Source organism: Triturus cristatus, chromosome 12, assembly GCF_964204655.1.
Source record: "Triturus cristatus chromosome 12, aTriCri1.1, whole genome shotgun sequence".
Taxonomy (NCBI): domain Eukaryota; kingdom Metazoa; phylum Chordata; class Amphibia; order Caudata; family Salamandridae; genus Triturus; species Triturus cristatus.
In genome coordinates, this window is record NC_140595.1 from 663,710,014 (window position 1) to 663,723,732 (window position 13,719).

The window sequence follows — 13,719 nt, forward strand, 5'->3', positions numbered from 1 at the left end:
TAAGCTGCTATGGTGCAACTCAAGATGGTGAATAGAACCTTTAATATGATGATGCTCTTCTTTTGCTAGTTTTTTCGAGTCACCTTTTATTGTAAGTAGCTGATACAGCATTTTTTGCAGCTCTTCAGTTTATGGTTATCATGTGAGAACACTGTTTTCATCATATTCATTATTCTACAAATGTATTTTTAAATGCACTGATGTGGTGTTTGCATGAAATGCAAGATGGCACATCATGGAATGTTTAAACTGAGCATCGCGTAGGATATGTGATATTTGGCACCCAGAGGAGTAGGACACGTAGATCCTCTAAGAAGTAAAGACTCTCTAGCAAGGGCCGTCCATACTCTGAGTTTAAACTTTACTTTTTGTGAAATGGTTTATGAAAAGCAACACGGCTGCTCCAGGTGAGGCTAGAACTCACAACCTCAGCATGGCTCAGTGCAAGTACTGCTGTATAAGTACCGCGCGCTAACCGATTGCGCCACTGGAGCTCTCTCTTTTCACATCTCCCCAGGTGAGCCATCTACAGCTGACCAAGTAGATGACAGACACTGCTCCATCATTCACTGTGCAAGATCGACTCACATGCTAGCATGTTATCATGACTATTAAAAATACAGTCCAAACGGAATAGATTCTATAATTGTCCTATAACATATGCTCTGTCTATTCAAAACCCCATAGAATTATATCTTGACAGTTCTGACAAAGTCTAGGGGAATCTTATGAATATTTGTAATTAGCACATAGTAAGAATTTCCCAAAAATGAAATGTAGGTCCCTAATTGGGGGAAGACGTGGAATGTGAGATCTTGCCTCAGCTGTTTTTTTTTCTTTTTTAGGTACAGTATATTGACACTTCAGTACCTTTTGTGAAGCAAGGTTTCAGATGGGGCTGAAGGGCAGACGAGGTGGCCGAGTGGTTAAGGCGATGGACTGCTAATCCATTGTGCTCTGCATGCGTGGGTTCGAATCCCACCTTCGTCGGAAAGCCATCAGAGTCTCTTTTGATGGCCAGCATTTCTTGTAGTATAATTACACTCTCTTTCAAGACAGAGCCAGGATCCGCTAGATGGGATCATCTGACTGTTCCATTTTAACAAATATGTCAAATAAAGTGAAGTATTTTGTGCGTAATAGAAATTAGATCTTTCATGGAGTTTCCAGAGGATTGCCTTTCACTCACTCCTGGCTTATTAACCAGTTTGGATAAATAGATTGATAAGAAAGCAGCTCTTACTCCTAAAGTTTAGGCCGTCTCAAATGAATGACTGTTAACATATGTCTGCCCCACAGAGACAGATCACTTCTAATAAGTGGGTTCTCTATATGTCACTGATTGCAGACATACTAACTAGAGCTATCGGTATGGTCTTGAATGTGAAAACTCTTATTTTCTCATATGAAAATGTAGTTTTTCATACTTCCAAGAAAAGTGCCTTAAGCATGGTCTTCAATGTGTGCGCGCACGTGGACATTCATATGCAACTACGTTTCCATACAGAGTCTCAAAATCATAGATATATTCATACCTCAGTAAGAATACATGTTGCAATTTACATCCTGCGTGCAGACTGGCCTTGTAGCTCAGTTGCAGAGCACTGGTCTTGTAAACCAGGGGTCATGAGTTCAAGCCTCATCAGGGCCTTTTTACATGAGTCTTTCTGTATGTTGTTTTCAAGTCATTCTTCCCTGGAGTCACACCTTGCTTTAGGATTGCTTATTGCCAAGCTTCCCTTTCCTGCTTTCATATTATCAAGAAAATATCATGAAGATCATTGAATTATAAATTATTGCCTCACCCCTTCCGATCGCCTGACGAACGCCTGACAAACGCCATTCTCACCCTGCCGGGCAAAGCCAAATAAGCCATGCATATTTACAGTTCCTTTGAAAGGCAGAACGAGGACTAGGACCTCTGTTCCGACTGAATCTGCATCCACAGAAAGGATGTTATAAGGCCCTACAAATTTCACCAAGGAGATGTGAAATTCTTCCCCCATAAAATACTTTTTTTCCCAGATACCCCGGCTCTTAGGCAAATGAGGTTACTCCTCAAAACCCCACCCCCACTAAATATCCTTCTCTCCTGCTGTCCATTCAAATGATACAAGGTATCTTGTACATAGAGAGAAAGGGAGAATAGGCAGACTTGCTTCAAAGATTTGGTGACCTTGGATGGGTGGGTTGAATGAAGAAGTGAACCTGGTTTCTGGGAAAGGAGTATCGAGATGAAGATGAGGAAAAGTGAACATGGACCACATTCATAGGTTAGAGAAATACATTTAATAGGTTGAATGGTTTTGAAAAGTGAACTTCGAGCAGTAATTGTTGTTTTTTAAATTGCAAAGAAATTAAAAATGAATGTGGGATTGGAGGCACACTCTGAGCAGAAAAGCACCATAAGCTGCTATGGTGCAACTCAAGATGGTGAATAGAACCTTTAATATGATGATGCTCTTCTTTTGCTAGTTTTTTCGAGTCACCTTTTATTGTAAGTAGCTGATACTGCATTTTTTGCAGCTCTTCAGTTTATGGTTATCATGTGAGAACACTGTTTTCATCATATTTATTATTCTACAAATGTATTTTTAAATGCACTGATGTGGTGTTTGCATGAAATGCAAGATGGCACATCATGGAATGTTTAAACTGAGCATCGCGTAGGATATGTGATATTTGGCACCCAGAGGAGTAGGACACGTAGATCCTATAAGAAGTAAAGACTCTCTAGCAAGGGCCGTCCATACTCTGAGTTTAAACTTTACTTTTTGTGAAATGGTTTATGAAAAACAACACGGCTGCTCCAGGTGAGGCTCAAACTCACAACCTCGGCATGGCTCAGTGCAAGTACTGCTGTATAAGTACCGCGCGCTAACCGATTGCGCCACTGGAGCTCTCTCTTTTCACATCTCCCCAGGTGAGCCATCTACAGCTGACCAAGTAGATGACAGACACTGCTCCATCATTCACTGTGCAAGATCGACTCACATGCTAGCATGTTATCATGACTATTAAAAATACAGTCCAAACGGAATAGATTCTATAATTGTCCTATAACATATGCTCTGTCTATTCAAAACCCCATAGAATTATATCTTGACAGTTCTGACAAAGTCTAGGGGAATCTTATGAATATTTGTAATTAGCACATAGTAAGAATGACCCAAAAATGAAATGTAGGTCCCTAATTGGGGGAAGACGTGGAATGTGAGATCTTGCCTCAGCTGTTTTTTTTCTTTTTTAGGTACAGTATATTGACACTTCAGTACCTTTTGTGAAGCAAGGTTTCAGATAGGGCTGTAGGGCGGACGAGGTGGCCGAGTGGTTAAGGCGATGGACTGCTAATCCATTGTGCTCTGCACGCGTGGGTTCGAATCCCACCTTCGTCGGAAAGCCATCAGAGTCTCTTTTGATGGCCAGCATTTCTTGTAGTATAATTACACTCTCTTTCAAGACAGAGCCAGGATCCGCTAGATGGGATCATCTGACTCTTCCATTTTAACAAATATGTCAAATAAAGTGAAGTATTTTGTGCGTAATAGAAATTAGATTTTTTATGGAGTTTCCAGAGGATTGCCTTTCACTCACTCCTGGCTTATTAACCAGTTTGGATAAATAGATTGATAAGAAAGCAGCTCTTACTCCTAAAGTTTAGGCCGTCTCAAATTAATGACTGTTAACATATGTCTGCCCCACAGAGACAGATCACTTCTAATAAGTGGGTTCTCTATATGTCACTGATTGCAGACATACTAACTAGAGCTATCGGTATGGTCTTGAATGTGAAAACTCTTATTTTCTCATATGAAAATGTAGTTTTTCATACTTCCAAGAAAAGTGCCTTAAGCATGGTCTTCAATGTGTGCGCGCACGTGGACATTCATATGCAACTACATTTCCATACAGAGTCTCAAAATCATAGATATATTCATACCTCAGTAAGAATACATGTTGCAATTTACATCCTGCGTGCAGACTGGCCTTGTAGCTCAGTGGCAGAGCACTGGTCTTGTAAACCAGGGGTCATGAGTTCAAGCCTCATCAGGGCCTTTTTACATGAGTCTTTCTGTATGTTGTTTTCAAGTCATTCTTCCCTGGAGTCACACCTTGCTTTAGGATTGCTTATTGCCAAGCTTCCCTTTCCTGCTTTCATATTATCAAGAAAATATCATGAAGATCATTGAATTATAAATTATTGCCTCACCCCTTCCGATCGCCTGACGAACGCCTGACAAACGCCATTCTCACCCTGCCGGGCAAAGCCAAATAAGCCATGCATATTTACAGTTCCTTTGAAAGGCAGAGCGAGGACTAGGACCTCTGTTCCGACTGAATCTGCATCCACAGAAAGGATGTTATAAGGCCCTACAAATTTCACCAAGGAGATGTGAAATTCTTCCCCCATAAAATACTTTTTTTCCCAGATACCCCGGCTCTTAGGCAAATGAGGTTACTCCTCAAAACCCCACCCCCACTCACCATAAATATCCTTCTCTCCTGCTGTCCATTCAAATGATACAAGGTATCTTGTACATAGAGAGAAAGGGAGAATAGGCAGACTTGTGCTTCAAAGATTTGGTGACCTTGGATGGGTGGGTTGAATGAAGAAGTGAACCTGGTTTCTGGGAAAGGAGTATCGAGATGAAGATGAGGAAAAGTGAACATGGACCATATTCATAGGTTAGAGAAATACATTTAATAGGTTGAATGGTTTTGAAAAGTGAACTTCGAGCAGTAATTGTTGTTTTTTAAATTGCAAATAAATTAAAAATGAATGTGGGATTGGAGGCACACTCTGAGCAGAAAAGCACCATAAGCTGCTATGGTGCAACTCAAGATGGTGAATAGAACCTTTAATATGATGATGCTCTTCTTTTGCTAGTTTTTTCGAGTCACCTTTTATTGTAAGTAGCTGATACAGCATTTTTTGCAGCTCTTCAGTTTATGGTTATCATGTGAGAACACTGTTTTCATCATATGTATTATTCTACAAATGTATTTTTAAATGCACTGATGTGGTGTTTGCATGAAATGCAAGAAGGCACATCATGGAATGTTTAAACTGAGCATCGCGTAGGATATGTGATATTTGGCACCCAGAGGAGTAGGACACGTAGATCCTATAAGAAGTAAAGACTCTCTAGCAAGGGCCGTCCATACTCTGAGTTTAAACTTTACTTTTTGTGAAATGGTTTATGAAAACAACACGGCTGCTCCAGGTGAGGCTCGAACTCACAACCTCGGCATGGCTCAGTGCAAGTACTGCTGTATAAGTACCGCGCGCTAACCGATTGCGCCACTGGAGCTCTCTCTTTTCACATCTCCCCAGGTGAGCCATCTACAGCTGACCAAGTAGATGACAGACACTGCTCCATCATTCACTGTGCAAGATCGACTCACATGCTAGCATGTTATCATGACTATTAAAAATACAGTCCTTAGATTCTATAATTGTCCTATAACATATGCTCTGTCTATTCAAAACCCCATAGAATTATATCTTGACAGTTCTGACAAAGTCTAGGGGAATCTTATGAATATTTGTAATTAGCACATAGTAAGAATTTCCCAAAAATGAAATGTAGGTCCCTAATTGGGGGAAGACGTGGAATGTGAGATCTTGCCTCAGCTGTTTTTTTTCTTTTTTAGGTACAGTATATTGACACTTCAGTACCTTTTGTGAAGCAAGGTTTCAGATGGGGCTGTAGGGCAGACGAGGTGGCCGAGTGGTTAAGGCGATGGACTGCTAATCCATTGTGCTCTGCACGCGTGGGTTCGAATCCCACCTTCGTCGGAAAGCCATCAGAGTCTCTTTTGATGGCCAGCATTTCTTGTAGTATAATTACACTCTCTTTCAAGACAGAGCCAGGATCCGCTAGATGGGATCATCTGACTGTTCCATTTTAACAAATATGTCAAATAAAGTGAAGTATTTTGTGCGTAATAGAAATTAGATCTTTCATGGAGTTTCCAGAGGATTGCCTTTCACTCACTCCTGGCTTATTAACCAGTTTGGATAAATAGATTGATAAGAAAGCAGCTCTTACTCCTAAAGTTTAGGCCGTCTCAAATGAATGACTGTTAACATATGTCTGCCCCACAGAGACAGATCACTTCTAATAAGTGGGTTCTCTATATGTCACTGATTGCAGACATACTAACTAGAGCTATCGGTATGGTCTTGAATGTGAAAACTCTTATTTTCTCATATGAAAATTTAGTTTTTCATACTTCCAAGAAAAGTGCCTTAAGCATGGTCTTCAATGTGTGCGCGCACGTGGACATTCATATGCAACTACGTTTCCATACAGAGTCTCAAAATCATAGATATATTCATACCTCAGTAAGAATACATGTTGCAATTTACATCCTGCGTGCAGACTGGCCTTGTAGCTCAGTGGCAGAGCACTGGTCTTGTAAACCAGCGGTCATGAGTTCAAGCCTCATCAGGGCCTTTTTACATGAGTCTTTCTGTATGTTGTTTTCAAGTCATTCTTCCCTGGAGTCACACCTTGCTTTAGGATTGCTTATTGCCAAGCTTCCCTTTCCTGCTTTCATATTATCAAGAAAATATCATGAAGATCATTGAATTATAAATTATTGCCTCACCCCTTCCGATCGCCTGACGAACGCCTGACAAACGCCATTCTCACCCTGCCGGGCAAAGCCAAATAAGCCATGCATATTTACAGTTCCTTTGAAAGGCAGAGCGAGGACTAGGACCTCTGTTCCGACTGAATCTGCATCCACAGAAAGGATGTTATAAGGCCCTACAAATTTCACGAAGGAGATGTGAAATTCTTCCCCCATAAAATACTTTTTTTCCCAGATACCCCGGCTCTTACGCAAATGAGGTTACTCCTCAAAACCCCACTCACCATAAATATCCTTCTCTCCTGCTGTCCATTCAAATGATACAAGGTATCTTGTACATAGAGAGAAAGGGAGAATAGGCAGACTTGCTTCAAAGATTTGGTGACCTTGGATGGGTGGGTTGAATGAAGAAGTGAACCTGGTTTCTGGGAAAGGAGTATCGAGATGAAGATGAGGAAAAGTGAACATGGACCACATTCATAGGTTAGAGAAATACATTTAATAGGTTGAATGGTTTTGAAAAGTGAACTTCGAGCAGTAATTGTTGTTTTTTAAATTGCAAATAAATTAAAAATGAATGTGGGATTGGAGGCACACTCTGAGCAGAAAAGCACCATAAGCTGCTATGGTGCAACTCAAGATGGTGAATAGAACCTTTAATATGATGATGCTCTTCTTTTGCTAGTTTTTTCGAGTCACCTTTTATTGTAAGTAGCTGATACAGCATTTTTTGCAGCTCTTCAGTTTATGGTTATCATGTGAGAACACTGTTTTCATCATATTTATTATTCTACAAATGTATTTTTAAATGCACTGATGTGGTGTTTGCATGAAATGCAAGATGGCACATCATAGAATGTTTAAACTGAGCATCGCGTAGGATATGTGATATTTGGCACCCAGAGGAGTAGGACACGTAGATCCTATAAGAAGTAAAGACTCTCTAGCAAGGGCCGTCCATACTCTGAGTTTAAACTTTACTTTTTGTGAAATGGTTTATGAAAAACAACACGGCTGCTCCAGGTGAGGCTCGAACTCACAACCTCGGCATGGCTCAGTGCAAGTACTGCTGTATAAGTACCGCGCGCTAACCGATTGCGCCACTGGAGCTCTCTCTTTTCACATCTCCCCAGGTGAGCCATCTACAGCTGACCAAGTAGATGACAGACACTGCTCCATCATTCACTGTGCAAGATCGACTCACATGCTAGCATGTTATCATGACTATTAAAAATACAGTCCAAACGGAATAGATTCGATAATTGTCCTATAACATATGCTCTGTCTATTCAAAACCCCATAGAATTATATCTTGACAGTTCTGACAAAGTCTAGGGGAATCTTATGAATATTTGTAATTAGCACATAGTAAGAATTTCCCAAAAATGAAATATAGGTCCCTAATTGGGGGAAGACGTGGAATGTGAGATCTTGCCTCAGCTGTTTTTTTCTTTTTTAGGTACAGTATATTGACACTTCAGTACCTTTTGTGAAGCAAGGTTTCAGATAGGGCTGTAGGGCAGACGAGGTGGCCGAGTGGTTAAGGCGATGGACTGCTAATCCCGTGTGCTCTGCACGCGTGGGTTCGAATCCCACCTTCGTCGGAAAGCCATCAGAGTCTCTTTTGATGGCCAGCATTTCTTGTAGTATAATTACACTCTCTTTCAAGACAGAGCCAGGATCCGCTAGATGGGATCATCTGACTGTTCCATTTTAACAAATATGTCAAATAAAGTGAAGTATTTTGTGCGTAATAGAAATTAGATCTTTCATGGAGTTTCCAGAGGATTGCCTTTCACTCACTCCTGGCTTATTAACCAGTTTGGATAAATAGATTGATAAGAAAGCAGCTCTTACTCCTAAAGTTTAGGCCGTCTCAAATGAATGACTGTTAACATATGTCTGCCCCACAGAGACAGATCACTTCTAATAAGTGGGTTCTCTATATGTCACTGATTGCAGACATAATAACTAGAGCTATCGGTATGGTCTTGAATGTGAAAACTCTTATTTTCTCATATGAAAATGTAGTTTTTCATACTTCCAAGAAAAGTGCCTTAAGCATGGTCTTCAATGTGTGCGCGCACGTGGACATTCATATGCAACTACGTTTCCATACAGAGTCTCAAAATCATAGATATATTCATACCTCAGTAAGAATACATGTTGCAATTTACATCCTGCGTGCAGACTGGCCTTGTAGCTCAGTGGCAGAGCACTGGTCTTGTAAACCAGGGGTCATGAGTTCAAGCCTCATCAGGGCCTTTTTACATGCGTCTTTCTGTATGTTGTTTTCAAGTCATTCTTCCCTGGAGTCACACCTTGCTTTAGGATTGCTTATTGCCAAGCTTCCCTTTCCTGCTTTCATATTATCAAGAAAATATCATGAAGATCATTGAATTATAAAGTATTGCCTCACCCCTTCCGATCGCCTGACGACCGCCTGACAAACGCCATTCTCACCCTGCCGGGCAAAGCCAAATAAGCCATGCATATTTACAGTTCCTTTGAAAGGCAGAGCGAGGACTAGGACCTCTGTTCCGACTGAATCTGCATCCACAGAAAGGATGTTATAAGGCCCTACAAATTTCACCAAGGAGATGTGAAATTCTTCCCCCATAAAATACTTTTTTTCCCAGATACCCCGGCTCTTAGGCAAATGAGGTTACTCCTCAAAACCCCACCCCCACTCACCATAAATATCCCTCTCTCCTGCTGTCCATTCAAATGATACAAGGTATCTTGTACATAGAGAGAAAGGGAGAATAGGCAGACTTGCTTCAAAGATTTGGTGACCTTGGATGGGTGGGTTGAATGAAGAAGTGAACCTGGTTTCTGGGAAAGGAGTATCGAGATGAAGATGAGGAAAAGTGAACATGGACCACATTCATAGGTTAGAGAAATACATTTAATAGGTTGAATGGTTTTGAAAAGTGAACTTCGAGCAGTAATTGTTGTTTTTTAAATTGCAAATCAATTAAAAATGAATGTGGGATTGGAGGCACACTCTGAGCAGAAAAGCACCATAAGCTGCTATGGTGCAACTCAAGATGGTGAATAGAACCTTTAATATGATGATGCTCTTCTTTTGCTAGTTTTTTCGAGTCACCTTTTATTGTAAGTAGCTGATACAGCATTTTTTGCAGCTCTTCAGTTTATGGTTATCATGTGAGAACACTGTTTTCATCATATTTATTATTCTACAAATGTATTTTTAAATGCACTGATGTGGTGTTTGCATGAAATGCAAGATGGCACATCATGGAATGTTTAAACTGAGCATCGCGTAGGATATGTGATATTTGGCACCCAGAGGAGTAGGACACGTAGATCCTATAAGAAGTAAAGACTCTCTAGCAAGGGCCGTCCATACTCTGAGTTTAAACTTTACTTTTTGTGAAATGGTTTATGAAAAACAACACGGCTGCTCCAGGTGAGGCTCGAACTCACAACCTCGGCATGGCTCAGAGCAAGTACTGCTGTACAAGTACCGCGCGCTAACCGATTGCGCCACTGGAGCTCTCTCTTTTCACATCTCCCCAGGTGAGCCATCTACAGCTGAACAAGTAGATGACAGACACTGCTCCATCATTCACTGTGCAAGATCGACTCACATGCTAGCATGTTATCATGACTATTAAAAATACAGTCCAAACGGAATAGATTCTATAATTGTCCTATAACATATGCTCTGTCTATTCAAAACCCCATAGAATTATATCTTGACAGTTCTGACAAAGTCTAGGGGAATCTTATGAATATTTGTAATTAGCACATAGTAAGAATTTCCCAAAAATGAAATGTAGGTCCCTAATTGGGGGAAGACGTGGAATGTGAGATCTTGCCTCAGCTGTTTTTTTTCTTTTTTAGGTACAGTATATTGACACTTCAGTACCTTTGGTGAAGCAAGGTTTCAGATGGGGCTGTAGGGCAGACGAGGTGGCCGAGTGGTTAAGGCGATGGACTGCTAATCCATTGTGCTCTGCATGCGTGGGTTCGAATCCCACCTTCGTCGGAAAGCCATCAGAGTCTCTTTTGATGGCCAGCATTTCTTGTAGTATAATTACACTCTCTTTCAAGACAGAGCCAGGATCCGCTAGATGGGATCATCTGACTGTTCCATTTTAACAAATATGTCAAATAAAGTGAAGTATTTTGTGCGTAATAGAAATTAGATCTTTCATGGAGTTTCCAGAGGATTGCCTTTCACTCACTCCTGGCTTATTAACCAGTTTGGATAAATAGATTGATAAGAAAGCAGCTCTTACTCCTAAAGTTTAGGCCGTCTCAAATGAATGACTGTTAACATATGTCTGCCCCACAGAGACAGATCACTTCTAATAAGTGGGTTCTCTATATGTCACTGATTGCAGACATACTAACTAGAGCTATCAGTATGGTCTTGAATGTGAAAACTCTTATTTTTTCATATGAAAATGTAGTTTTTCATACTTCCAAGAAAAGTGCCTTAAGCATGGTCTTCAATGTGTGCACGCACGTGGACATTCATATGCAACTACGTTTCCATACAGAGTCTCAAAATCATAGATATATTCATACCTCAGTAAGAATACATGTTGCAATTTACATCCTGCGTGCAGACTGGCCTTGTAGCTCAGTGGCAGAGCACTGGTCTTGTAAACCAGGGGTCATGAGTTCAAGCCTCATCAGGGCCTTTTTACATGAGTCTTTCTGTATGTTGTTTTCAAGTCATTCTTCCCTGGAGTCACAGCTTGCTTTAGGATTGCTTATTGCCAAGCTTCCCTTTCCTGCTTTCATATTATCAAGAAAATATCATGAAGATCATTGAATTATAAATTATTGCCTCACCCCTTCCGATCGCCTGACGAACGCCTGACAAACGCCATTCTCACCCTGCCGGGCAAAGCCAAATAAGCCATGCATATTTACAGTTCCTTTGAAAGGCAGAGCGAGGACTAGGACCTCTGTTCCGACTGAATCTGCATCCACAGAAAGGATGTTGTAAGGCCCTACAAATTTCACCAAGGAGATGTGAAATTCTTCCCCCATAAAATACTTTTTTTCCCAGATACCCCGGCTCTTAGGCAAATGAGGTTACTCCTCAAAACCCCACCCCCACTCACCATAAATATCCTTCTCTCCTGCTGTCCATTCAAATGATACAAGGTATCTTGTACATAGAGAGAAAGGGAGAATAGGCAGACTTGTGCTTCAAACATTTGGTGACCTTGGATGGGTGGGTTGAATGAAGAAGTGAACCTGGTTTCTGGGAAAGGAGTATCGAGATGAAGATGAGGAAAAGTGAACATGGACCACATTCATAGGTTAGAGAAATACATTTTATAGGTTGAATGGTTTTGAAAAGTGAACTTCGAGCAGTAATTGTTGTTTTTTAAATTGCAAAGAAATTAAAAATGAATGTGGGATTGGAGGCACACTCTGAGCAGAAAAGCACCATAAGCTGCTATGGTGCAACTCAAGATGGTGAATAGAACCTTTAATATGATGATGCTCTTCTTTTGCTAGTTTTTTCGAGTCACCTTTTATTGTAAGTAGCTGATACAGCATTTTTTGCAGCTCTTCAGTTTATGGTTATCATGTGAGAACACTGTTTTCATCATATTTATTATTCTACAAATGTATTTTTAAATGCACTGATGTGGTGTTTGCATGAAATGCAAGATGGCACATCATGGAATGTTTAAACTGAGCATCGCGTAGGACATGTGATATTTGGCACCCAGAGGAGTAGGACACGTAGATCCTATAAGAAGTAAATACTCTCTAGCAAGGGCCGTCCATACTCTGAGTTTAAACTTTACTTTTTGTGAAATGGTTTATGAAAAACAACACGGCTGCTCCAGGTGAGGCTCGAACTCACAACCTCGGCATGGCTCAGTGCAAGTACTGCTGTATAAGTACCGCGCACTAACCGATTGCGCCACTGGAGCTCTCTCTTTTCACATCTCCCCAGGTGAGCCATCTACAGCTGACCAAGTAGATGACAGACACTGCTCCATCATTCACTGTGCAAGATCGACTCACATGCTAGCATGTTATCATGACTATTAAAAATACAGTCCAAACGGAATAGATTCTATAATTGTCCTATAACATATGCTCTGTCTATTCAAAACCCCATAGAATTATATCTTGACAGTTCTGACAAAGTCTAGGGGAATCTTATGAATATTTGTAATTAGCACATAGTAAGAATTTCCCAAAAATGAAATGTAGGTCCCTAATTGGGGGAAGACGTGGAATGTGAGATCTTGCCTCAGCTGTTTTTTTTCTTTTTTAGGTACAGTATATTGACACTTCAGTACCTTTTGTGAAGCAAGGTTTCAGATGGGGTTGTAGGGCAGACGAGGTGGCCGAGTGGTTAAGGCGATGGACTGCTAATCCATTGTGCTCTACACGCGTGGGTTCGAATCCCACCTTCGTCGGAAAGCCATCAGAGTCTCTTTTGATGGCCAGCATTTCTTGTAGTATAATTACACTCTCTTTCAAGACAGAGCCAGGATCCGCTAGATGGGATCATCTGACTGTTCCATTTTAACAAATATGTCAAATAAAGTGAAGTATTTTGTGCGTAATAGAAATTCGATCTTTCATGGAGTTTCCAGAGGATTGCCTTTCACTCACTCCTGGCTTATTAACCAGTTTGGATAAATAGATTGATAAGAAAGCAGCTCTTACTCCTAAAGTTTAGGCCGTCTCAAATGAATGACTGTTAACATATGTCTGCCCCACAGAGACAGATCACTTCTAATAAGTGGGTTCTCTATATGTCACTGATTGCAGACATACTAACTAGAGCTATCGGTATGGTCTTGAATGTGAAAACTCTTATTTTCTCATATGAAAATGTAGTTTTTCATTTTTCCAAGAAAAGTGCCTTAAGCATGGTCTTCAATGTGTGCGCGCACGTGGACATTCATATGCAACTACGTTTCCATACAGAGTCTCAAAATCATAGATATATTCATACCTCAGTAAGAATACATGTTGCAATTTACATTCTGCGTGCAGACTGGCCTTGTAGCTCAGTGGCAGAGCACTGGTCTTGTAAACCAGGGGTCATGAGTTCAAGCCTCATCAGGGCCTTTTTACATGAGTCTTTCTGTATGTTGTTTT

General features: G+C 40.7%; 10 non-coding genes across 10 annotated transcripts; 6 read left to right on the forward strand and 4 right to left on the reverse strand.

Moving 5' to 3' along the window:
• Nucleotides 1-2,805: 2,805 nt before the first annotated feature.
• TRNAI-UAU (transfer RNA isoleucine (anticodon UAU)) lies at nt 2,806-2,900 on the reverse strand. The gene is made up of 2 exons: nt 2,863-2,900; nt 2,806-2,841 (listed from the first exon to the last, which is right to left on the reverse strand). It is a non-coding gene; the product is annotated as a tRNA-Ile (tRNA).
• Nucleotides 2,901-3,313: 413 nt separating this feature from the next.
• TRNAS-GCU (transfer RNA serine (anticodon GCU)) lies at nt 3,314-3,395 on the forward strand. The gene has a single exon. It is a non-coding gene; the product is annotated as a tRNA-Ser (tRNA).
• A 589-nt stretch (nt 3,396-3,984) lies between these two features.
• On the forward strand, nt 3,985-4,056 carry TRNAT-UGU (transfer RNA threonine (anticodon UGU)). The gene has a single exon. It is a non-coding gene; the product is annotated as a tRNA-Thr (tRNA).
• A 1,161-nt stretch (nt 4,057-5,217) lies between these two features.
• TRNAI-UAU (transfer RNA isoleucine (anticodon UAU)) lies at nt 5,218-5,312 on the reverse strand. Its single transcript has 2 exons — nt 5,275-5,312; nt 5,218-5,253 (listed from the first exon to the last, which is right to left on the reverse strand). It is a non-coding gene; the product is annotated as a tRNA-Ile (tRNA).
• Nucleotides 5,313-5,718: 406 nt separating this feature from the next.
• TRNAS-GCU (transfer RNA serine (anticodon GCU)) lies at nt 5,719-5,800 on the forward strand. Its single transcript has one exon. It is a non-coding gene; the product is annotated as a tRNA-Ser (tRNA).
• A 1,815-nt stretch (nt 5,801-7,615) lies between these two features.
• Nucleotides 7,616-7,710, reverse strand: TRNAI-UAU (transfer RNA isoleucine (anticodon UAU)). Its single transcript has 2 exons — nt 7,673-7,710; nt 7,616-7,651 (listed from the first exon to the last, which is right to left on the reverse strand). It is a non-coding gene; the product is annotated as a tRNA-Ile (tRNA).
• A 1,083-nt stretch (nt 7,711-8,793) lies between these two features.
• On the forward strand, nt 8,794-8,865 carry TRNAT-UGU (transfer RNA threonine (anticodon UGU)). Its single transcript has one exon. It is a non-coding gene; the product is annotated as a tRNA-Thr (tRNA).
• Nucleotides 8,866-11,204: 2,339 nt separating this feature from the next.
• On the forward strand, nt 11,205-11,276 carry TRNAT-UGU (transfer RNA threonine (anticodon UGU)). Its single transcript has one exon. It is a non-coding gene; the product is annotated as a tRNA-Thr (tRNA).
• Nucleotides 11,277-12,438: 1,162 nt separating this feature from the next.
• Nucleotides 12,439-12,533, reverse strand: TRNAI-UAU (transfer RNA isoleucine (anticodon UAU)). The gene is made up of 2 exons: nt 12,496-12,533; nt 12,439-12,474 (listed from the first exon to the last, which is right to left on the reverse strand). It is a non-coding gene; the product is annotated as a tRNA-Ile (tRNA).
• A 1,084-nt stretch (nt 12,534-13,617) lies between these two features.
• Nucleotides 13,618-13,689, forward strand: TRNAT-UGU (transfer RNA threonine (anticodon UGU)). Its single transcript has one exon. It is a non-coding gene; the product is annotated as a tRNA-Thr (tRNA).
• The last annotated feature ends 30 nt before the right edge of the window (nt 13,690-13,719 follow it).